General features: G+C 51.8%; 1 pseudogene; it reads left to right on the forward strand.

Moving 5' to 3' along the window:
* The window catches only part of LOC124015944, a 191,619-nt pseudogene that overhangs the window by 112,437 nt on the left and 56,081 nt on the right, over positions 1 to 23,101 (forward strand).

Genomic DNA, 23,101 nt, shown 5'->3' on the forward strand with positions numbered 1-23,101 from the left:
TTTCTCTGTCATTCTCCCTCTCCCTCCCTCTCTCTCTCTGTCTCACTCTACCTCTCTTTCTCTGTCATTCTCCCTCTCCCTCCCTCTCTCTCTCTGTCTCACTCTACCTCTCTTTCTCTGTCATTCTCCCTCTCCCTCCCTCTCTCTCTCTGTCTCACTCTACCTCTCTTTCTCTGTCATTACCTCTCTTTCCCTCTCCCTCCTCTCTCTCTCTGTCTCACTCTACCTCTCTTTCTCTGTCGTTCTCCCTCTCCTCTCTCTCTCTGTCTCACTCTACCTCTCTTTCTCTGTCATTCTCCCTCTCCCTCCCTCTCTCTCTCTGTCTCACTCTACCTCTCTTTCTCTGTCAATCTCCCTCTCCCTCCCTCTCTCTCTCTGTCTCACTCTACCTCTCTTTCTCTGTCGTTCTCCCTCTCCCTCCCCTCTCTCTCTCTGTCTCACTCTACCTCTCTTTCTCTGTCGTTCTCCCTCTCCCTCCCTCTCTCTCTCTGTCTCACTCTACCTCTCTTTCTCTGTCGTTCTCCCTCTCCCTCCCTCTCTCTCTCTGTCTCACTCTACCTCTCTTTCTCTGTTATTCTCCCTCTCCCTCCCTCTCTCTCTCTGTCTCACTCTACCTCTCTTTCTCTGTCGTTCTCCCTCTCCCTCCCCCTCTCTCTCTGTCTCTCTCTACCTCTCTTTCTCTGTCATTCTCCCTCTCCCTCCCTCCTCTCTGTCTCCTCTCCCTCCCTTTCTCTCTGTCTCCCTCTCCCTCCCTCTCTCTGTCTCACTCTACCTCCTCTCTCTGTCTCTCCCTCCCTCTCTCTCTCTGTCTCCTCTCCTCTCTTTCTCTGTCTGTCTCCCTCTCCCTCTCTCTCTCTCTCCCTCACCCTCCCTCTCTCTGTCTCCCTCTCCCTCTCCCTCCCTCTCTCTCTGTCTCACTCTACCTCTCTTTCTCTGTCATTCTCCCTTCCCTCCCTCTCTCTCTCTGTCTCACTCTACCTCTCTTTCTCTGTCTCCCTCTCCCTCTCCTCTCTCTGTCTCCTCTCCCTCTCTCTCTCTGTCTCCTCTCCCTCTCCTCTCTCTGTCTCCCTCTCCTCTCTTCTCTGTCTCCCTCTCCCTCCCTCTCTCTCTCAGTCTCCTCTCCCTCTCCCTCTCTCTGTCTTCTCCCTCTCCCTCCTCTCTCTCTCTGTCTCCTCTCCCTCTCTTTCTCTGTCATTCTCCCTCTCCCTCCCTCTCTCTCTCTGTCTCACTCTACCTCTCTTTCTCTGTCATTCTCCCTCTCCCTCCCCTCTCTCTCTCTGTCTCACTCTACCTCTCTTTCTCTGTCCTTCTCCCTCTCCCTCCCTCTCTCTCTGTCTCACTCTACCTCTCTTTCTCTGTCCTTCTCCCTCTCCCTCCCTCTCTCTCTGTCTCACTCTACCTCTCTTTCTCTGTCATTCTCCCTCTCCCTCCCTCTCTCTCTCTGTCTCACTCTACCTCTCTTTCTCTGTCCTTCTCCCTCTCCCTCCCTCTCTCTCTGTCTCACTCTACCTCTCTTTCTCTGTCCTTCTCCCTCTCCCTCCCTCTCTCTCTGTCTCACTCTACCTCTCTTTCTCTGTCATTCTCCCTCTCCCTCCCTCTCTCTCTCTGTCTCACTCTACCTCTCTTTCTCTGTCATTCTCCCTCTCCCTCCCTCTCTCTCTCTGTCTCACTCTACCTCTCTTTCTCTGTCATTCTCCCTCTCCCTCCCTCTCTCTCTCTGTCTCACTCTACCTCTCTTTCTCTGTCATTCTCCCACTCCCTCCCTCTCTCTCTGTCTCACTCTACCTCTCTTTCTGTGTCATTCTCCCTCTCCCCACCTCTCTCTCTCTGTCTCACTCTACCTCTCTTTCTCTGTCGTTCTCCCTCTCCCTCCCTCTCTCTCTCTGTCTCACTCTACCTCTCTTTCTCTGTCATTATCCCTCTCTCTCCCTCTCTCTCTCTGTCTCACTCTACCTCTCTTTCTCTGTCATTATCCCTCTCCCTCTCTCTCTCTGTCTCACTCTACCTCTCTTTCTCTGTCGTTCTCCCTCTCCCTCCCTCTCTCTCTCTGTCTCACTCTACCTCTCTTTCTCTGTCATTCTCCCTCTCCCTCCCTCTCTCTCTCTGTCTCACTCTACCTCTCTTTCTCTGTCATTCTCCCTCTCCCTCCCTCTCTCTCTCTGTCTCACTCTACCTCTCTTTCTCTGTCATTCTCCCTCTCCCTCTCTCTCTCTCTGTCTCACTCTACCTCTCCTCTGTCATTCTCCCTCTCCCCTCCCTCTCTCTCTGTCTCACTCTACCTCTCTTTCTCTGTCCTTCTCCCTCTCCCTCCCTCTCTCTCTGTCTCACTCTACCTCTCTTTCTCTGTCATTCTCCCTCTCCCTCCCTCCCTCTCTGTCTCACTCTACCTCTCTTTCTCTGTCGTTTTCCCTCTCCCTCCCTCTCTCTCTCTGTCTCACTCTACCTCTCTTTCTCTGTCATTCTCCCTCTCCCTCCCTCTCTCTCTGTCTCACTCTACCTCTCTTTCTCTGTCATTCTCCCTCTCCCTCCCTCTCTCTGTCTCACTCTACCTCTCTTTCTCTGTCATTCTCCCTCTCCCTACCTCTCTCTCTCTGTCTCACTATACCTCTCTTTCTCTGTAATTCGCTCTCCCTAAGAGCTTCTGCTAAATCTCTTAAATGTCTGTCTCCTCCCTCTCTCTCTACTGTCTCTCTTTCTCTGTCGTTCTCCCTCTCCCTCCCTCTCTCTCTCTGTCTCACTCTACCTCTCTTTCTCTGTCGTTCTCCCTCTCCCTCCCTCTCTCTCTCTGTCTCACTCTACCTCTCTTTCTCTGTCATTCTCCTCTCCCTCCCTCTCTCTCTCTGTCTCACTCTACCTCTCTTTCTCTGTCATTCTCCCTCTCCCTCCCTCTCTCTCTCTGTCTCACTCTACCTCTCTTTCTCTGTCATTCTCCTCTCCCTCCCTCTCTCTCTCTGTCTCACTCTACCTCTCTTTCTCTGTCGTTCTCCCTCTCCCTCCCTCTCTCTCTCTGTCTCACTCTACCTCTCTTTCTCTGTCGTTCTCCCTCTCCCTCCCTCTCTCTCTGTCTCACTCTACCTCTCTTTCTCTGTCGTTCTCCCTCTCCCTCCCTCTCTCTCTCTGTCTCACTCTACCTCTCTTTCTCTGTCGTTATCCCTCTCCCTCCCTCTCTCTCTCTGTCTCACTCTACCTCTCTTTCTCTGTCGTTCTCCCTCTCCCTCCCTCTCTCTCTCTGTCTCACTCTACCTCTCTTTCTCTGTCATTCTCCCTCTCCCTCCCTCTCTCTCTCTGTCTCACTCTACCTCTCTTTCTCTGTCATTCTCCCTCTCCCTCCTCTCTCTCTCTGTCTCACTCTACCTCTTTCTCTGTCGTTCTCCCTCTCCCTCCCTCTCTCTCTCTGTCTCTCTACCTCTCTTTCTCTGTCATTCTCCTCTCCCTCCTGTCTCCCTCCCTCTCCCCTCTCTCTGTCTCTCCCTCCCTCTCTCTGTCTCCCTCTGTCTCTCTCTGTCTCCCTCTCCCTCCCTCTCTCTGTCTCCCTCTACCTCTCTTTCTCTGTCTCCCTCTCCCTCCCCTCTCCTGTCTCTCCTCTCTCTCTGTCTCCCTCTACCTCCCTCCTCTTTCTCTGTTATTCTCCTCTCTCTGTCATTCTCCCTCCTCTCCCTCCCTCTCTCTCTCTGTCTCACTCTCCCTCTTTCTCCTCTCTTTCTCTGTCATTCTCCCTCTCCCTCCCTCTCTCTCTGTCTCCCTCTCCCTCTCTTTCTCTGTCTCCCTCTCTCCCTCTCTCTGTCTCCCTCTCTCAGTCTCCCTCTCTCTGTCTCCTCTCCCTCCCTCTCTCTCTGTCTCCCTCTCCCTCCCTCTCTCTGTCTCCCTCTCCTCCCTCTCTCTCTCTGTCTCCTCTACCTCTCTTTCTCTGTCATTCTCCCTCTCCCTCCTCTCTCTCTCTGTCTCACTCTACCCTCTTTCTCTGTCTTCTCCCTCTCCCTCTCTCTCTCTCTGTCTCACTCTACCTCTCTTTCTCTGTCATTCTCCCTCTCCCTCCTCTCTCTCTCTGTCTCACTCTACCTCTCTTTCTCTGTCATTCTCCCTCTCCCTCCCTCTCTCTCTGTCTCACTCTACCTCTCTTTCTCTGTCCTTCTCCCCTCCCCCTCCCTCTCTCTCTCTGTCTCACTCTACCTCTCTTTCTCTGTCATTCTCCCTCTCCCTCCCTCTCTCTCTCTGTCTCACTCTACCTCTCTTTCTCTGTCTTCTCCCTCCCTCCCTCTCCCTCTCTCTCTGTCTCACTCTACCTCTCTTTCTCTGTCATTCTCCCTCTCCCTCCCCTCTCTCTCTCTGTCTCACTCTACCTCTCTTTCTCTGTCATTCTCCCTCTCCCTCCCTCTCTCTCTCTGTCTCACTCTCCCTCTCTTTCTCTGTCTCTCCCTCTCTCTCCTCCTCTCTCTCTCTGTCTCCCTCTCCCTCCCTCTCTTTCTCTGTCCTTCTGTCTCCCTCTCCCTCTCTCTCTGTCTCACTCTACCTCTCTTTCTCTGTCATTCTCCCTCTCCCTCCCCCTCTCTCTCTGTCTCACTCTACCTCTCTTTCTCTGTCATTCTCCCTCTCCCTCCTCTCTCTCTCTCTGTCTCACTCTACCTCTCTTTCTCTGTCATTCTCCCTCTCCCTCCCTCTCTCTCTCTGTCTCACTCTACCTCTCTTTCTCTGTCATTCTCCCTCTCCCTCCCTCTCTCTCTCTGTCTCACTCTCCCTCTTTCTCTGTCATTCTCCTCTCTCCCTCCCTCTCTCTCTCTGTCTCACTCTACCTCTCTTTCTCTGTCATTCTCCCTCTCCCTCCCTCTCTCTCTCTGTCTCACTCTACCTCTCTTTCTCTGTCATTCTCCCTCTCCCTCCCCTCTCTCTCTGTCTCACTCTACCTCTCTTTCTCTGTCTTCTCCCTCTCCCTCCCTCTCTCTCTGTCTCACTCTACCTCTCTTTCTCTGTCATTCTCCCTCTCCCTCCCTCTCTCTCTCTGTCTCCTCTCTACCTCTCTTTCTCTGTCATTCTCCCTCTCCCTCCTCTCTCTCTGTCTCACTCTACCTCTCTTTCTCTGTGTTCTCCCTCTCCCTCCCCTCTCCCTCTCTCTGTCTCACTCTACCTCTCTTTCTCTGTCATTCTCCCTCTCCCTCCTCTCTCTCTGTCTCACTCTACCTCTCTTTCTCTGTCATTCTCCCTCTCCCTCCCTCTCTCTCTCTGTCTCACTCTACCTCTCTTTCTCTGTCATTCTCCCTCTCCCTCCCTCTCTCTCTCTGTCTCACTCTACCTCTCTTTCTCTGTCCTTCTCCTCTCTCTCCCTCCCCTCCCTCTCTCTCTGTCTCACTCTACCTCTCTTTCTCTGTCATTCTGTCATTCTCCCTCTCCCTCCCCTCTCTCTCTGTCTCACTCTACCTCTCTTTCTCTGTCATTCTCCCTCTCCCTCCCTCTCTCTCTGTCTCACTCTACCTCTCTTTCTCTGTCATTCTCCCTCTCCCTCCCCTCTCTCTCTGTCTCACTCTACCTCTCTTTCTCTGTCATTCTCCCTCTCCCTCCTCTCTCTCTCTGTCTCACTCTACCTCTCTTTCTCTGTCATTCTCCCTCTCCCTCCCTCTCTCTCTCTGTCTCACTCTACCTCTCTTTCTCTGTCATTCTCCCTCTCCCTCCTCTCTCTCTCTGTCTCACTCTACCTCTCTTTCTCTGTCATTCTCCCTCTCCCTCCCTCTCTCTCTGTCTCACTCTACCTCTCTTTCTCTGTCCTTCCCTCCCTCCTCTCTCTCTCTGTCCTACCTCTCTTTCTCTGTCTCTCTCTGTCTCACTCTACCTCTCTTTCTCTGTCATTCTCCCTCTCCCTCCCCTCTCTCTCTCTGTCTCACTCTACCTCTCTTTCTCTGTCATTCTCCCTCTCCCTCCTCTCTCTCTCTGTCTCACTCTACCTCTCTTTCTCTGTCATTCTCCCTCTCCCTCCCTCTCTCTCTCTGTCTCACTCTACCTCTCTTTCTCTGTCATTCTCTCTCTCCCTCCCTCTCTCTCTGTCTCCCTCTACCTCTCTTCTCTCTGTCTACCTTCTTTCTCTGTCATTCTCCCTCTCCCTCTCTCTCTCTGTCTCACTCTACCTCTCTTTCTCTGTCATTCTCTCTCCCTCCCTCTCTCTCTCTGTCTCACTCTACCTCTCTTTCTCTGTCATTCTCCCTCTCCCTCCCCTCTCTCTCTCTGTCTCACTCTACCTCTCTTTCTCTGTCATTCTCCCTCTCCTCTCTCCTCTCACTCTCTCTTTCTCTGTCTCCCTCTCCCTCCCCTCTCTCTCTGTCTCTCTCCTCTCTCTCTGTCTCTCCCTCCCTCTCTCTCTCTGTCTCACTCTACCTCTCTTTCTCTGTCATTCTCCCTCTCCCTCTCTCTCTCTCTCTGTCTCACTCTACCTCTCTTTCTCTGTCATTCTCCCTCTCCCTCCTCTCTCTCTCTGTCTCACTCTACCTCTCTTTCTCTGTCATTCTCCCTCTCCCTCCCTCTCTCTCTCTGTCTCACTCTACCTCTCTTTCTCTGTCATTCTCCCTCTCCCTCCTCTCTCTCTCTGTCTCACTCTACCTCTCTTTCTCTGTCATTCTCCCTCTCCCTCCCCTCTCTCTCTGTCTCACTCTACCTCTCTTTCTCTGTCATTCTCCCTCTCCCCCCCTCTCTCTCTCTGTCTCACTCTACCTCTCTTTCTCTGTCGTTCTCCCTCTCCCTCCCTCTCTCTCTCTGTCTCACTCTACCTCTCTTTCTCTGTCATTCTCCCTCTCCCTCCCTCTCTCTCTCTGTCTCACTCTACCTCTCTTTCTCTGTCATTCTCCCTCTCCCTCCCTCTCTCTCTCTGTCTCACTCTACCTCTCTTTCTCTGTCATTCTCCCTCTCCCTCCCTCTCTCTCTCTGTCTCACTCTACCTCTCTTTCTCTGTCATTCTCCCTCTCCCTCCCTCTCTCTCTCTCTGTCTCACTCTACCTCTCTTTCTCTGTCATTCTCCCTCTCCCTCCCCTCTCTCTCTGTCTCACTCTACCTCTCTTTCTCTGTCATTCTCCCTCTCCCTCCCTCTCTCTCTCTGTCTCACTCTACCTCTCTTTCTCTGTCATTCTCCCTCTCCCTCCCTCTCTCTCTGTCTCACTCTACCTCTCTTTCTCTGTCATTCTCCCTCTCCCTCCCTCTCTCTCTCTGTCTCACTCTACCTCTCTTTCTCTGTCCTTCTCCCTCTCCCTCCTCTCTCTCTCTGTCTCACTCTACCTCTCTTTCTCTGTCATTCTCCCTCTCTCCCTCCTCTCTCTCTTTCTCTGTCTCACTCTACCTCTCTTTCTCTGTCATTCTCCCTCTCCCTCCCTCTCTCTCTCTGTCTCACTCTACCTCTCTTTCTCTGTCATTCTCCCTCTCCCTCCCTCTCTCTCTCTGTCTCACTCTACCTCTCTTTCTCTGTCATTCTCCCTCTCCCTCCCTCTCTCTCTCTGTCTCACTCTACCTCTCTTTCTCTGTCATTCTCCCTCTCCCTCCTCTCTCTCTCTGTCTCACTCTACCTCTCTTTCTCTGTCATTCTCCCTCTCCCTCCCTCTCTCTCTGTCTCACTCTACCTCTCTTTCTCTGTCATTCTCCCTCTCCCTCTCTCTCTGTCTCACTCTACCTGTCTCTGTCACCTTCTCTCCTCTCCCTCCCTCTCTCTCTCTGTCTCACTCTACCTCTCTTTCTCTGTCATTCTCCCTCTCCCTCCCTCTCTCTCTGTCTCACTCTACCTCTCTTTCTCTGTCATTCTCCTCTCTCCCTCCCTCTCTCTCTCTCTGTCTCACTCTACCTCTCTTTCTCTGTCATTCTCCCTCTCCCTCCCTCTCTCTCTCTGTCTCACTCTACCTCTCTTTCTCTGTCATTCTCCCTCTCCCTCCCTCTCTCTCTCTGTCTCACTCTACCTCTCTTTCTCTGTCATTCTCCCTCTCCTCTCCTCTCTCTCTCTGTCTCACTCTACCTCTCTTTCTCTGTCATTCTCCCTCTCCCTCCCTCTCTCTCTCTGTCTCACTCTACCTCTCTTTCTCTGTCATTCTCCCTCTCCCTCCCTCTCTCTCTCTGTCTCACTCTACCTCTCTTTCTCTGTCATTCTCCCTCTCCCTCCCTCTCTCTCTCTGTCTCACTCTACCTCTCTTTCTCTGTCATTCTCCCTCTCCCTCTCCTCTCTCTCTCTCTGTCTCCCTCTCCCTACCTCTCTTTCTCTGTCATTCTCCTCCCTCTCCCTCTCTCTCTCTCTCTGTCTCACTCTACCTCTCTTTCTCTGTCATTCTCCCTCTCCCTCCTCTCTCTCTCTGTCTCACTCTACCTCTCTTTCTCTGTCATTCTCCCTCTCCCTCCCTCTCTCTCTCTGTCTCACTCTACCTCTCTTTCTCTGTCCTTCTCCCTCTCCCTCCCTCTCTCTCTGTCTCACTCTACCTCTCTTTCTCTGTCGTTCTCCCTCTCCCTCCCTCTCTCTCTCTGTCTCACTCTACCTCTCTTTCTCTGTCATTCTCCCTCTCCCTCCTCTCTCTCTCTGTCTCACTCTACCTCTCTTTCTCTGTCATTCTCCCTCTCCCTCCCTCTCTCTCTGTCTCACTCTACCTCTCTTTCTCTGTCATTCTCCCTCTCCCTCCCTCTCTCTCTCTGTCTCACTCTACCTCTCTTTCTCTGTCATTCTCCCTCTCCCTCCCTCTCTCTCTGTCTCACTCTACCTCTCTTTCTCTGTCATTCTCCCTCTCCCTCCCTCTCTCTCTCTGTCTCACTCTACCTCTCTTTCTCTGTCATTCTCCCTCTCCCTCCCTCTCTCTCTCTGTCTCACTCACTCTACCTCTCTTTCTCTGTCATTCTCCCTCTCCCTCCCTCTCTCTCTGTCTCACTCTACCTCTCTTTCTCTGTCATTCTCCCTCTCTCTCCCCTCTCTCTCTGTCTCACTCTACCTCTCTTTCTCTGTCATTCTCCCTCTCCCTCCCTCTCTCTGTCTCTCTCTCTGTCTCACTCTCTCCCTCTCCCTCCCTCTTTCTCTGTCACCTCTCTTTCTCTTCTCCCTCTCCCTCCCTCTCTCTCTCTGTCTCACTCTACCTCTCTTTCTCTGTCATTCTCCCTTTCTCCCTCCCTCTCTCTCTCTGTCTCACTCTACCTCTCTTTCTCTGTCATTCTCCCTCTCCCTCCTCTCTCTCTCTGTCTCACTCTACCTCTCTTTCTCTGTCATTATCCCTCTCCCTCTCTCTCTCTGTCTCACTCTACCTCTCTTTCTCTGTCATTCTCCCTCTCCCTCCCTCTCTCTCTCTGTCTCACTCTACCTCTCTTTCTCTGTCATTCTCCCTCTCCCTCCCTCTCTCTCTCTCTGTCTCACTCTACCTCTCTTTCTCTGTCATTCTCCCTCTCCCTCCCCTCTCTCTCTGTCTCACTCTACCTCTCTTTCTCTGTCATTCTCCCTCTCCCTCCCTCTCTCTCTCTCTGTCTCACTCTACCTCTCTTTCTCTGTCATTCTCCCTCTCCCTCCCTCTCTCTCTCTGTCTCACTCTACCTCTCTTTCTCTGTCATTCTCCCTCTCCCTCCTCTCTCTCTCTGTCTCACTCTACCTCTCTTTCTCTGTCATTCTCCCTCTCCCTCCCTCTCTCTCTCTGTCTCACTCTACCTCTCTTTCTCTGTCATTCTCCCTCTCCCTCCCTCTCTCTCTCTGTCTCACTCTACCTCTCTTTCTCTGTCATTCTCCCTCTCCCTCCTCTCTCTCTCTCTGTCTCACTCTACCTCTCTTTCTCTGTCATTCTCCCTCTCCCTCCCTCTCTCTCTGTCTCACCTCTCTTTCTCTGTCATTATCCCTCTCTTTCTCTGTCGTTCTCTTTCTCTGTCATTATCTCCCTCCCTCTCTCTCTCTCTGTCTCACTCTACCTCTGTCTCTTCTTTCTCTGTCATTATCCCTCTCCCTCCCTCTCTCTCTCTGTCTCACTCTACCTCTCTTTCTCTGTCATTATCCCTTCCTCTCTCTCTCTCTGTCTCTCTACCTCTCTTTCTCTGTCTCCCTCTCTCCCTCTCTCTTCTCTCTCTTTCTCTGTCATTCTCCCTCTCCCTCCCTCTCTCTCTCTCTGTCTCACTCTACCTCTCTTTCTCTGTCATTCTCCCTCTCCCTCCCTCTCTCTCTGTCTCACTCTACCTCTCTTTCTCTGTCATTCTCCCTCTCCCTCCCCTCTCTCTCTGTCTCACTCTACCTCTCTTTCTCTGTCATTCTCCCTCTCCCTCCCTCTCTCTCTGTCTCACTCTACCTCTCTTTCTCTGTCATTCTCCCTCTCCCTCCCTCTCTCTCTCTGTCTCACTCTACCTCTCTTTCTCTGTCATTCTCCCTCTCCCTCCCTCTCTCTCTCTGTCTCACTCTACCTCTCTTTCTCTGTCATTCTCCCTCTCCCTCCCTCTCTCTCTCTGTCTCACTCTACCTCTCTTTCTCTGTCATTCTCCCTCTCCCTCCCTCTCTCTCTCTGTCTCACTCTACCTCTCTTTCTCTGTCATTCTCCCTCTCTCTCTGTCTCACTCTCTCTCTTTCTCTGTCTCCTCTCCCTCTCTTTCTCTGTCATTCTCCCTCATTCCCTCCCCTCTCTCTCTCTGTCTCACTCTACCTCTCTTTCTCTGTCATTCTCCCTCTCCCTCCCTCTCTCTCTCTGTCTCACTCTACCTCTCTTTCTCTGTCATTCTCCCTCCCTCTCTCTCTCTCTGTCTCACTCTACCTCTCTTTCTCTGTCCTTCTCCCTCTCCCTCTCTCTCTCTGTCTCACTCTACCTCTCTTTCTCTGTCATTCTCCTCTCCCTCCCTCTCTCTCTCTGTCTCACTCTACCTCTCTTTCTCTGTCATTCTCCCTCTCCCTCCCTCTCTCTCTCTGTCTCACTCTACCTCTCTTTCTCTGTCATTCTCCCTCTCTCCTCCCTCTCTCTCTCTGTCTCACTCTACCTCTCTTTCTCTGTCTGTTCTCCCTCTCCCTCCCTCTCTCTCTCTGTCTCACTCTACCTCTCTTTCTCTGTCATTCTCCCTCTCCCTCCCTCTCTCTCTCTGTCTCACTCTACCTCTCTTTCTCTGTCATTATCCTCTCCCTCCCTCTCTCTCTCTGTCTCACTCTACCTCTCTTTCTCTGTCATTATCCCTCTCCCTCTCTCTCTCTCTGTCTCACTCTACCTCTCTTTCTCTGTCATTATCCCTCTCCCTCTCTCTCTCTCTGTCTCACTCTACCTCTCTTTCTCTGTCATTATCCCTCTCCCTCTCTCTCTCTCTGTCTCACCTCTCTTTCTCTGTCTATTCTCCCCTCCCTCTTTCTCTGTCATTCTCCCTCTCCCCTCCTCTCTCTCTCTGTCTCACTCTACCTCTCTTTCTCTGTCATTCTCCCTCTCCCTCCTCTCTCTCTCTGTCTCACTCTACCTCTCTTTCTCTGTCATTCTCCTCTCCCTCCCTCTCTCTCTCTGTCTCACTCTACCTCTCTTTCTCTGTCATTCTCCCTCTCCCTCCCTCTCTCTCTCTGTCTCACTCTACCTCTCTTTCTCTGTCATTCTCCCTCTCCCTCCCTCTCTCTCTCTGTCTCACTCTACCTCTCTTTCTCTGTCATTCTCCCTCTCCCTCCTCTCTCTCTCTCTGTCTCACTCTACCTCTCTTTCTCTGTCATTCTCCCTCCCTCTCTCTCTCTGTCTCACTCTACCTCTCTTTCTCTGTCATTCTCCCCTCCCTCCCTCTCTCTCTCTGTCTCACTCTACCTCTCTTTCTCTGTCATTCTCCCTCTCCCTCCCTCTCTCTCTCTGTCTCACTCTACCTCTCTTTCTCTGTCATTCTCCCTCTCCTCTCTCTGTCTCTCTCTCTCTGTCTCACTCTACCTCTCTTTCTCTGTCATTCTCCCTCTCCCTCCCTCTCTCTCTCTGTCTCACTCTACCTCTCTTTCTCTGTCATTCTCCCTCTCCCTCCTCTCTCTCTCTGTCTCACTCTACCTCTCTTTCTCTGTCATTCTCCCTCTCCCTCCCTCTCTCTCTCTGTCTCACTCTACCTCTCTTTCTCTGTCATTCTCCCTCTCCCTCCCTCTCTCTCTCTGTCTCACTCTACCTCTCTTTCTCTGTCATTCTCCCTCTCCCTCCCCCTCTCTCTGTCTCACTCTACCTCTCTTTCTCTGTCATTCTCCCTCTCCCTCCCTCTCTCTCTCTGTCTCACTCTACCTCTCTTTCTCTGTCATTCTCCCCTCCCTCCCTCCCTCTCTCTCTCTGTCTCACTCTACCTCCCTCTCTTTCTCTGTCTCACTCTTTCTTTCTCTGTCTCTCCCTCCCTCCCTCTCTCTCTCTGTCTCACTCTACCTCTCTTTTCTGTCTGTCATTCTCCCTCTCTGTCTCCTCTCTCTCTCTCTGTCATTCTCCCACTCTACCTCTGTCTCACTCTACCTTTCTCTGTCATTATCCCCTCCCTCCTCTCTCTCTCTGTCTCACTCTACCTCTCTTTCTCTGTCATTCTCCCTCTCCCTCCCTCTCTCTCTCTGTCTCACTCTACCTCTCTTTCTCTGTCATTCTCCCTCTCCCTCCCTCTCTCTCTCTGTCTCACTCTACCTCTCTTTCTCTGTCATTCTCCCTCTCCCTCCCTCTCTCTCTCTGTCTCACTCTACCTCTCTTTCTCTGTCATTCTCCCTCTCCCTCCCTCTCTCTCTCTGTCTCACTCTACCTCTCTTTCTCTGTCATTCTCCCTCTCCCTCCCTCTCTCTCTCTGTCTCACTCTACCTCTCTTTCTCTGTCATTATCCCTCTCCCTCTCTCTCTCTCTGTCTCACTCTACCTCTCTTTCTCTGTCATTCTCCCTCTCCCTCCCTCTCTCTCTCTGTCTCACTCTACCTCTCTTTCTCTGTCGTTCTCCCTCTCCCTCCCTCTCTCTCTCTGTCTCACTCTACCTCTCTTTCTCTGTCATTCTCCCTCTCCCTCCCTCTCTCTCTCTGTCTCACTCTACCTCTCTTTCTCTGTCGTTCTCCCTCTCCCTCTCTCTCTCTCTCTCTCTGTCTCACTCTACCTCTCTTTCTCTGTCATTCTCCCTCTCCCTCCTCTCTCTCTCTGTCTCACTCTACCTCTCTTTCTCTGTCATTCTCCCTCTCCCTCCCTCTCTCTCTCTGTCTCACTCTACCTCTCTTTCTCTGTCCTTCTCCCTCTCCCTCCCTCTCTCTCTCTGTCTCACTCTACCTCTCTTTCTCTGTCCTTCTCCCTCTCCCTCCCTCTCTCTCTGTCTCACTCTACCTCTCTTTCTCTGTCATTCTCCCTCTCCCTCCCTCTCTCTCTCTGTCTCACTCTACCTCTCTTTCTCTGTCATTCTCCCTCTCCCTCCTCTCTCTCTCTGTCTCACTCTACCTCTCTTTCTCTGTCATTCTCCCTCTCCCTCCCCTCTCTCTCTGTCTCACTCTACCTCTCTTTCTCTGTCATTCTCCCTCTCCCTCCCTCTCTCTCTCTGTCTCACTCTACCTTTCTCTGTTTCTCTGTCCTTCTCCCTCTCCCCTCCCCTCTCTCTCTGTCTCACTCTACCTCTCTTTCTCTGTCATTCTCCCTCTCCCTCCCTCTCTCTCTCTGTCTCACTCTACCTCTCTTTCTCTGTCATTCTCCCTCTCCCTCCCTCTCTCTCTGTCTCACTCTACCTCTCTTTCTCTGTCATTCTCCCTCTCCCCCCTCTCTCTCTCTGTCTCACTCTACCTCTCTTTCTCTGTCATTCTCCCTCTCCCTCCCTCTCTCTCTCTGTCTCACTCTACCTCCTCTTTCTCTGTCTCGTTCTACCCTCTCCCTCCCCTCTCTCTCTGTCTCACTCTACCTCTCTTTCTCTGTCATTCTCCCTCTCCCTCCCTCTCTCTCTCTGTCTCACTCTACCTCTCTTTCTCTGTCATTCTCCCTCTCCCTCCTCTCTCTCTCTGTCTCACTCTACCTCTCTTTCTCTGTCATTCTCCCTCTCCCTTCTCTCTCTGTCTGTCTCACTCTACCTCTCTTTCTCTGTCATTCTCCTCTCCCTCCCTCTCTCTCTCTGTCTCACTCTACCTCTCTTTCTCTGTCATTCTCTCTCCCTCTCTCTCTCTCTCTGTCTCACTCTACCTCTCTTTCTCTGTCTTCTCCCTCTCCCTCCCTCTCTCTCTCTGTCTCACTCTACCTCTCTTTCTCTGTCATTCTCCTCTCCCTCCCTCTCTCTCTGTCTCACTCTACCTCTCTTTCTCTGTCATTCTCCCTCTCCCTCCCTCTCTCTCTCTGTCTCACTCTACCTCTCTTTCTCTGTCCTTCTCCCTCTCCCTCCCTCTCTCTCTCTGTCTCACTCTACCTCTCTTTCTCTGTCATTCTCCCTCTCCCTCCCCTCTCTCTCTGTCTCACTCTACCTCTCTTTCTCTGTCATTATCCCTCTCCTCCCTCTCTCTCTCTGTCTCACTCTACCTCTCTTTCTCTGTCATTCTCCCTCTCCCTCCTCTCTCTCTGTCTCACTCTACCTCTCTTTCTCTGTCATTCCCTCTCCCTCTCTCTCTCTCTGTCTCTCACTCTCCCTCTCCCTTTCTCTGTCATTCTCCTCTCTCCCTCCCTCTCTCTCTCTGTCTCACTCTACCTCTCTTTCTCTGTCATTCTCCCTCTCCCTCCTCTCTCTCTCTGTCTCACTCTACCTCTCTTTCTCTGTCATTCTCCTCTCCCTCCCCTCTCTCTCTGTCTCTCTACCTCTCTTTCTCTGTCTTCTCCCCTCTCCTCTCCTCTCTCTCTGTCTCACTCTACCTCTCTTTCTCTGTCCTTCTCCCTCTCCCTCCCTCTCTCTGTCTCACTCTACCTCTCTTTCTCTGTCATTCTCCCTCTCCCTCCCTCTCTCTCTCTGTCTCACTCTACCTCTCTTTCTCTGTCCTTCTCCCTCTCCCTCCCTCTCTCTCTGTCTCACTCTACCTCTCTTTCTCTGTCCTTCTCCCTCTCCCTCCCTCTCTCTCTGTCTCACTCTACCTCTCTTTCTCTGTCATTCTCCCTCTCCCTCCCTCTCCCTCTCTGTCTCACTCTACCTCTCTTTCTCTGTCATTCTCCCTCTCCCTCCCTCTCTCTCTCTGTCTCACTCTACCTCTCTTTCTCTGTCATTCTCCCTCTCCCTCCTCTCTCTCTCTGTCTCACTCTACCTCTCTTTCTCTGTCATTCTCCCACTCCCTCCCTCTCTCTCTGTCTCACTCTACCTCTCTTTCTGTGTCATTCTCCCTCTCCCCACCTCTCTCTCTCTGTCTCACTCTACCTCTCTTTCTCTGTCGTTCTCCCTCTCCCTCCCTCTCTCTCTCTGTCTCACTCTACCTCTCTTTCTCTGTCATTATCCCTCTCTCTCCCTCTCTCTCTCTGTCTCACTCTACCTCTCTTTCTCTGTCATTATCCCTCTCCCTCTCTCTCTCTGTCTCACTCTACCTCTCTTTCTCTGTCGTTCTCCCTCTCCCTCCCTCTCTCTCTCTGTCTCACTCTACCTCTCTTTCTCTGTCGTTCTCCCTTTCCCTCCCTCTCTCTCTCTGTCTCACTCTACCTCTCTTTCTCTGTCATTCTCCCTCTCCCTCCCTCTTTCTCTCTGTCTCACTCTACCTCTCTTTCTCTGTCGTTCTCCCTCTCCCTCTCTCTCTCTCTGTGTCTCACTCTACCTCTCTTTCTCTGTCATTCTCCCTCTCCCTCCTCTCTCTCTCTGTCTCACTCTACCTCTCTTTCTCTGTCATTCTCCCTCTCCCCCCTCTCTCTCTCTGTCTCACTCTACCTCTCTTTCTCTGTCGTTCTCCCTCTCCCTCCCTCTCTCTCTCTGTCTCACTCTACCTCGCTTTCTCTGTCATTCTCCCTCTCCCTCCCTCTCTCTCTGTGTCTCACTCTACCTCTCTTTCTCTGTCCTTCTCCCTCTCCCTCCCTCTCTCTCTGTCTCACTCTACCTCTCTTTCTCTGTCATTCTCCCTCTCCCTCCCTCTCCCTCTCTGTCTCACTCTACCTCTCTTTCTCTGTCGTTTTCCCTCTCCCTCCCTCTCTCTCTCTGTCTCACTCTACCTCTCTTTCTCTGTCATTCTCCCTCTCCCTACCTCTCTCTCTCTGTCTCACTCTACCTCTCTTTCTCTGTCATTCTACCTCTCCCTCCCTCTCTCTGTCTCACTCTACCTCTCTTTCTCTGTCATTCTCCCTCTCCCTACCTCTCTCTCTCTGTCTCACTATACCTCTCTTTCTCTGTAAGTCGCTCTGGATAAGAGCGTCTGCTAAATGACTTAAATGTAATGTAAATGTACCTCTCTTTCTCTGTCGTTCTCCCTCTCCCTCCCTCTCTCTCTCTGTCTCACTCTACCTCTCTTTCTCTGTCGTTCTCCCTCTCCCTCCCTCTCTCTCTCTGTCTCACTCTACCTCTCTTTCTCTGTCATTCTCCCTCTCCCTCCCTCTCTCTCTCTGTCTCACTCTACCTCTCTTTCTCTGTCGTTCTCCCTCTCCCTCCCTCTCTCTCTCTGTCTCACTCTACCTCTCTTTCTCTGTCGTTATCCCTCTCCCTCCCTCTCTCTCTCTGTCTCACTCTACCTCTCTTTCTCTGTCATTTTCCCTCTCCCTCCTCTCTCTCTCTGTCTCACTCTACCTCTCTTTCTCTGTCGTTCTCCCTCCCTCTCTCTCTCTGTCTCACTCTACCTCGCTTTCTCTGTCATTCTCCCTCTCCCTCCCTCTCTCTCTCTCTGTCTCACTCTACCTCTCTTTCTCTGTCAATCTCCCTCTCCCTCCCTCTCTCTCTCTGTCTCACTCTACCTCTCTTTCTCTGTCGTTCTCCCTCTCCCTCCCTCTCTCTCTCTGTCTCACTCTACCTCTCTTTCTCTGTCGTTCTCCCTCTCCCTCCCTCTCTCTCTCTGTCTCACTCTACCTCTCTTTCTCTGTCGTTCTCCCTCTCCCTCCTCTCTCTCTGTCTCACTCTACCTCTCTTTCTCTGTTATTCTCCCTCTCCCTCCCTCTCTCTCTCTGTCTCACTCTACCTCTCTTTCTCTGTCGTTCTCCCTCTCCCTCCCCCTCTCTCTCTGTCTCTCTCTACCTCTCTTTCTCTGTCATTCTCCTCTCCCTCCCTCCCTCTCCCTCCCTCCCTCTCTCTGTCTCCCTCCCTCCCTCTCTCTGTCTCCCTCTCCCTCCCTCTCTCTGTCTCCCTCTCCCTCCCTCTCTCTGTCTCCCTCTCCCTCCCTCTCTCTGTCTCCCTCTCCCTCCCTCTCTCTGTCTCCCTCACCCTCCCTCTCTCTGTCTCCCTCTCTCTCCCCCTCTCTCTCTGTCTCACTCTACCTCTCTTTCTCTGTCATTCTCCCTCTCCCTCCCTCTCTCTGTCTCCCTCTCCCTCCCTTTCTCTGTCTCCCTCTCCCTCCCTCTCTCTGTCTCCCTCTCCCTCCCTCTCTCTGTCTCCCTCTCCCTCCCTCTCTCTGTCTCCCTCTCCCTCCCTCTCTCTGTCTCCCTCTCCCTCCCTCCCTCTCTCAGTCTCCCTCTCCCTCCCTCTCTCTGTCTCCCTCTCCCTCCCTCCCTCTCTCTGTCTCCCTCTCCCTCCCTCTCTCTGTCTCCCTCTCCCTCCCTCTCTCTCTCTGTCTCACTCTACCTCTCTTTCTCTGTCATTCTCCCTCTTCCTCCTCTCTCTCTCTGTCTCACTCTACCTCTCTTTCTCTGTCCTTCTCCCTCTCCCTCCCTCTCTCTCTGTCTCACTCTACCTCTCTTTCTCTGTCCTTCTCCCTCTCCCTCCCTCTCTCTCTGTCTCACTCTACCTCTCTTTCTCTGTCATTCTCCCTCTCCCTCCCTCTCCCTCTCTGTCTCACTCTACCTCTCTTTCTCTGTCGTTCTCCCTCTCCCTCCCTCTCTCTCTCTGTCTCACTCTACCTCTCTTTCTCTGTCGTTCTCCCTCTCCCTCCCTCTCTCTCTCTGTCTCACTCTACCTCTCTTTCTCTGTCGTTCTCCCTCTCCCTCCCTCTCTCTGTCTCCCTCACCCTCCCTCTCTCTGTCTCCCTCTCTCTCCCCCTCTCTCTCTGTCTCACTCTACCTCTCTTTCTCTGTCATTCTCCCTCTCCCTCCCTCTCTCTGTCTCCCTCTCCCTCCCTCTCTCTGTCTCCCTCTCCCTCCCTCTCTCTGTCTCCCTCTCCCTCCCTCTCTCTGTCTCCCTCTCCCTCCCTCCCTCTCTCTGTCTCCCTCTCCCTCCCTCTCTCTGTCTCCCTCTCCCTCCCTCCCTCTCTCTGTCTCCTCTCCCTCCCTCCCTCTCTCTGTCTCCCTCTCCCTCCCTCCCTCTCTCTGTCTCACTCTACCTCTCTTTCTCTGTCATTCTCCCTCTCCCTCCCTCTCTCTCTCTGTCTCACTCTACCTCTCTTTCTCTGTCATTCTCCCTCTTCCTCCTCTCTCTCTCTGTCTCACTCTACCTCTCTTTCTCTGTCATTCTCCCTCTCCCTCCCTCTCTCTCTCTGTCTCACTCTACCTCTCTTTCTCTGTCCTTCTCCCTCTCCCTCCCTCTCTCTCTGTCTCACTCTACCTCTCTTTCTCTGTCCTTCTCCCTCTCCCTCCCTCTCTCTCTGTCTCACTCTACCTCTCTTTCTCTGTCATTCTCCCTCTCCCTCCCTCTCCCTCTCTGTCTCACTCTACCTCTCTTTCTCTGTCATTCTCCCTCTTCCTCCTCTCTCTCTCTGTCTCACTCTACCTCTCTTTCTCTGTCATTCTCCCTCTCCCTCCCTCTCTCTCTCTGTCTCACTCTACCTCTCTTTCTCTGTCCTTCTCCCTCTCCCTCCCTCTCTCTCTGTCTCACTCTACCTCTCTTTCTCTGTCCTTCTCCCTCTCCCTCCCTCTCTCTCTGTCTCACTCTACCTCTCTTTCTCTGTCATTCTCCCTCTCCCTCTCTGTCTCACTCTACCTCTCTTTCTCTGTCGTTCTCCCTCTCCCTCCCTCTCTCTCTCTGTCTCACTCTACCTCTCTTTCTCTGTCGTTCTCCCTCTCCCTCCCTCTCTCTCTCTGTCTCACTCTACCTCTCTTTCTCTGTCGTTCTCCCTCTCCCTCCCTCTCTCTCTCTGTCTCACTCTACCTCTCTTTCTCTGTCATTCTCCCTCTCCCCCTCTCTCTCTCTGTCTCACTCTACCTCTCTTTCTCTGTCGTTATCCCTCTCTCTCCCTCTCTCTCTCTGTCTCACTCTACCTCTCTTTCTCTGTCATTATCCCTCTCCCTCTCTCTCTCTCTGTCTCACTCTACCTCTCTTTCTCTGTCATTATCCCTCTCCCTCTCTCTCTCTCTGTCTCACTCTACCTCTCTTTCTCTGTCGTTCTCCCTCTCCCTCCCTCTCTCTCTCTGTCTCACTCTACCTCTCTTTCTCTGTCGTTTTCCCTCTCCCTCCCTCTCTCTCTCTGTCTCACTCTACCTCTCTTTCTCTGTCATTCTCCCTCTCCCTCCCTCTCTCTCTCTGTCTCACTCTACCTCTCTTTCTCTGTCATTCTCCCTCTCCCTCCCTCTCTCTGTCTCACTCTACCTCTCTTTCTCTGTCATTCTCCCTCTCCCTACCTCTCTCTCTCTGTCTCACTCTACCTCTCTTTCTCTGTCGTTCTCCCTCTCCCTACCTCTCTCTCTCTGTCTCACTCTACCTCTCTTTCTCTGTCGTTCTCCCTCTCCCTCCCTCTCTCTCTCTGTCTCACTCTACCTCTCTTTCTCTGTCGTTCTCCCTCTCCCTCCCTCTCTCTCTCTGTCTCACTCTACCTCTCTTTCTCTGTCATTCTCCCTCTCCCTCCTCTCTCTCTCTGTCTCACTCTACCTCTCTTTCTCTGTCGTTCTCCCTCTCCCTCCCTCTCTCTCTCTGTCTCACTCTACCTCTCTTTCTCTGTCGTTATCCCTCTCCCTCCCTCTCTCTCTCTGTCTCACTCTACCTCTCTTTCTCTGTCATTCTCCCTCTCCCTCCTCTCTCTCTCTGTCTCACTCTACCTCTCTTTCTCTGTCATTCTCCCTCCCTCTCTCTCTCTGTCTCACTCTACCTCGCTTTCTCTGTCATTCTCCCTCTCCCTCCCTCTCTCTCTCTCTGTCTCACTCTACCTCTCTTTCTCTGTCAATCTCCCTCTCCCTCCCTCTCTCTCTCTCTGTCTCACTCTATGTCTCTTTCTCTGTCGTTCTCCCTCTCCCTCCCCCTCTCTCTCTGTCTCACTCTACCTCTCTTTCTCTGTCGTTCTCCCTCTCCCTCCCTCTCTCTCTCTGTCTCACTCTACCTCTCTTTCTCTGTCGTTCTCCCTCTCCCTCCCTCTCTCTCTCTGTCTCACTCTACCTCTCTTTCTCTGTTATTCTCCCTCTCCCTCCCTCTCTCTCTCTGTCTCACTCTACCTCTCTTTCTCTGTCGTTCTCCCTCTCCCTCCCCCTCTCTCTCTGTCTCTCTCTACCTCTCTTTCTCTGTCATTCTCCCTCTCCCTCCCTCCCTCTCCCTCCCTCTCCCTCCCTCTCTCTGTCTCCCTCTCCCTCCCTCTCTCTGTCTCCCTCTCCCTCCCTCTCTCTGTCTCCCTCTCCCTCCCTCTCTCTGTCTCCCTCTCCCTCCCTCTCTCTGTCTCCCTCTCCCTCCCTCTCTCTGTCTCCCTCACCCTCCCTCTCTCTGTCTCCCTCTCTCTCCCCCTCTCTCTCTGTCTCACTCTACCTCTCTTTCTCTGTCATTCTCCCTCTCCCTCCCTCTCTTTGTCTCCTCTCCCTCCCTCTCTCTGTCTCCCTCTCCCTCCCTCTCTCTGTCTCCCTCCCTCCCTCTCTCTGTCTCCCTCTCCCTCCCTCTCTCTGTCTCCCTCTCCCTCCCTCTCTCTGTCTCCCTCTCCCTCCCTCTCTCTGTCTCCCTCTCCCTCCCTCCCTCTCTCTGTCTCCCTCTCCCTCCCTCTCTCTGTCTCCCTCTCCCTCCCTCCCTCCCTCTCTCTGTCTCCCTCTCCCTCCCTCTCTCTGTCTCCCTCTCCCTCCCTCTCTCTTATCCTCTTCCTTCTGTTTTTTTCTCCTTCTGTTTCAATTTCAATTTTCAATTTAAGGGTCTTTATTGTGGGAAACATATGTTTACATTTCCAAAGCAACTGAAATAGATAATAAACAAAAGTGAAATAAACAATAAAAACAATAACAGTACACATTACACTCACAAAAGTTCAAAAAGAATGAAGACATTTCAAATGTCATATTATGTCTATATGCAGTGTTGTAACTATGTTCAAATAGTTCAAGTACAAAAGGGAAAATACATTTTTTTAAATCTCTCTCTCAGGAACCAGACAGTACCTGGCCAGTACACCAAGCGCTGCTGTAAAGGTTTCTGCATCGACATCCTGAAGAAGATCGCCAAGCAGGTCAAGTTCACCTATGACCTCTACCTGGTCACCAACGGAAAGCACGGCAAGAAGATCAACGGCACCTGGAATGGAATGATCGGGGAGGTGGGAGTTTGTCCGTTCTTTCTCACTGACTCTCTTTTGACGTTCTGACTCTTATCTCCTTATTTCCAGATCTGGGTTCAATTAGTATTTGAAATGTGTTCAAATACTTTGACTGTTTGATTGATTGAGCCTGTCTGAAGTACTAGGAGGGCGTTTGCACGTGTGGGACTATTCTATTGCTTCTATCATGCCAGACAAGCTCGATTGAGTGCAGCACAAAGTATTTTGACAGAAGATGAATACTATTTGAACCCAGCAGGTCTGATTTGACTGCCTCCATATCCTAGCCTGCGGGGGGCTTTGATCCGCTCATTTCAAGTCTGGGAGAGAAGAGGAGAGGAGGCTCTTCATCAGACTCAGAGAGGGAGAGTTAGCAGTGGGAAGAGCCTCAGGGAAAGCCCCTACCTCGCCGGCATTAATTCCCATATTAAATCACATAGCACATGTTAGATACAGCACTGTACTGCATCCTCTATGGAGGATGTCCAAGTTAAACGACCGCGGGTGGGACGAAGAAACGTGTAGCCTTGCCTGACAACTGATCAATGTTGTGTTTGTATATCAGGGACAGAGATGCTGAGGAATGGATTCCTCTGGCATTATAAAACCTTTGACTGGATTCTGTAGTAAAACGATAGGGAGACGTGTCAACGTAGGCACACCCGGCTTATGCAAATGCACAGGCATGCCTGTGCTCATCATCTAAGCACGCGGCTAATGATTTCATTTAGATAGGAGAGCAGGAGGGAGCCAAAGATAAACGAGGGAGAGAAATGGCCACAAACTAATGAAAAACATCAGGAGGAGGAGGGAGAGAGGAGGGAAGAATTCATACTCACTCTGCTACGTGTTTACCCTGTTAACACAGCCTGTTGTGGCCCACTTTTATACACTGCCCAAGGCCTCAGGTATTAACAGCTAAATATACCTGTAGAGACTCAGAGGAGGGACGGGAGAGAGTGAGTGGAGGGAGGGATTAGGATATAGGGGAGAGAGTGAGTGGAGGGAGGGATTAGGATATAGGGGAGAGAGAGCAGGGGAGGGAAAGGTTTGTGGCAAGAACAGAGCGTTTTCCAGTTGTAGTAGTGATTCACTATACAGTGTAGTAACCCAGTTTCCTGCTCCTTCATTATTTTTCGCAGTCATGTTTCGTATCAGATCTAAAATGGCAGTGTATGTGAAGGGAAAAGGTGACCTCTCATTGGTATACAGTAGTCTACAGTTGTAGTATAAAGTAGTAACCCAGTTTCCTGCTCCTTCGCTGTTTCTCTCGGTCCTGTTTTGTATCAGATCCAAAATGACCTCCCGTTGACCCTGTCTCTCTCACCCTGTCTCTCTCATTGACTCAGGTGGAGCAGAAGAAGGCCCACATGGCCGTGGGGTCGCTCACCATCAACGCGGAGAGGTCTGAGGTCATTGACTTCTCCGTGCCCTTCATCGAGACGGGGATCAGTGTCCTGGTCTCCCGTAGCAATGGCACTGTCTCCCCCTCCGCCTTCCTTGGTGAGAATCAGAGTACCACTGGCACCTGGTGTTGATGGAGATGCTTCACATCCATATGTCGTGACTTGACTTTAACATTATTCTGAAGACTGTGATTTATCTAATTAGCTAACTATGTTTAATTGTTCCCCAATTAAATTATTCATGTAACCATTAACTCATTAGGGTCTGGGGCACCACGAGAACGGTTCTTTAAAGAGTTACCATCTACCGAATTAAACTCTAAAAAGGTCTTTACCTATCACATCTATAA

This window comes from Oncorhynchus gorbuscha, linkage group LG26, assembly GCF_021184085.1.
Source record: "Oncorhynchus gorbuscha isolate QuinsamMale2020 ecotype Even-year linkage group LG26, OgorEven_v1.0, whole genome shotgun sequence".
Classification (NCBI taxonomy): Eukaryota; Metazoa; Chordata; class Actinopteri; order Salmoniformes; family Salmonidae; genus Oncorhynchus; species Oncorhynchus gorbuscha.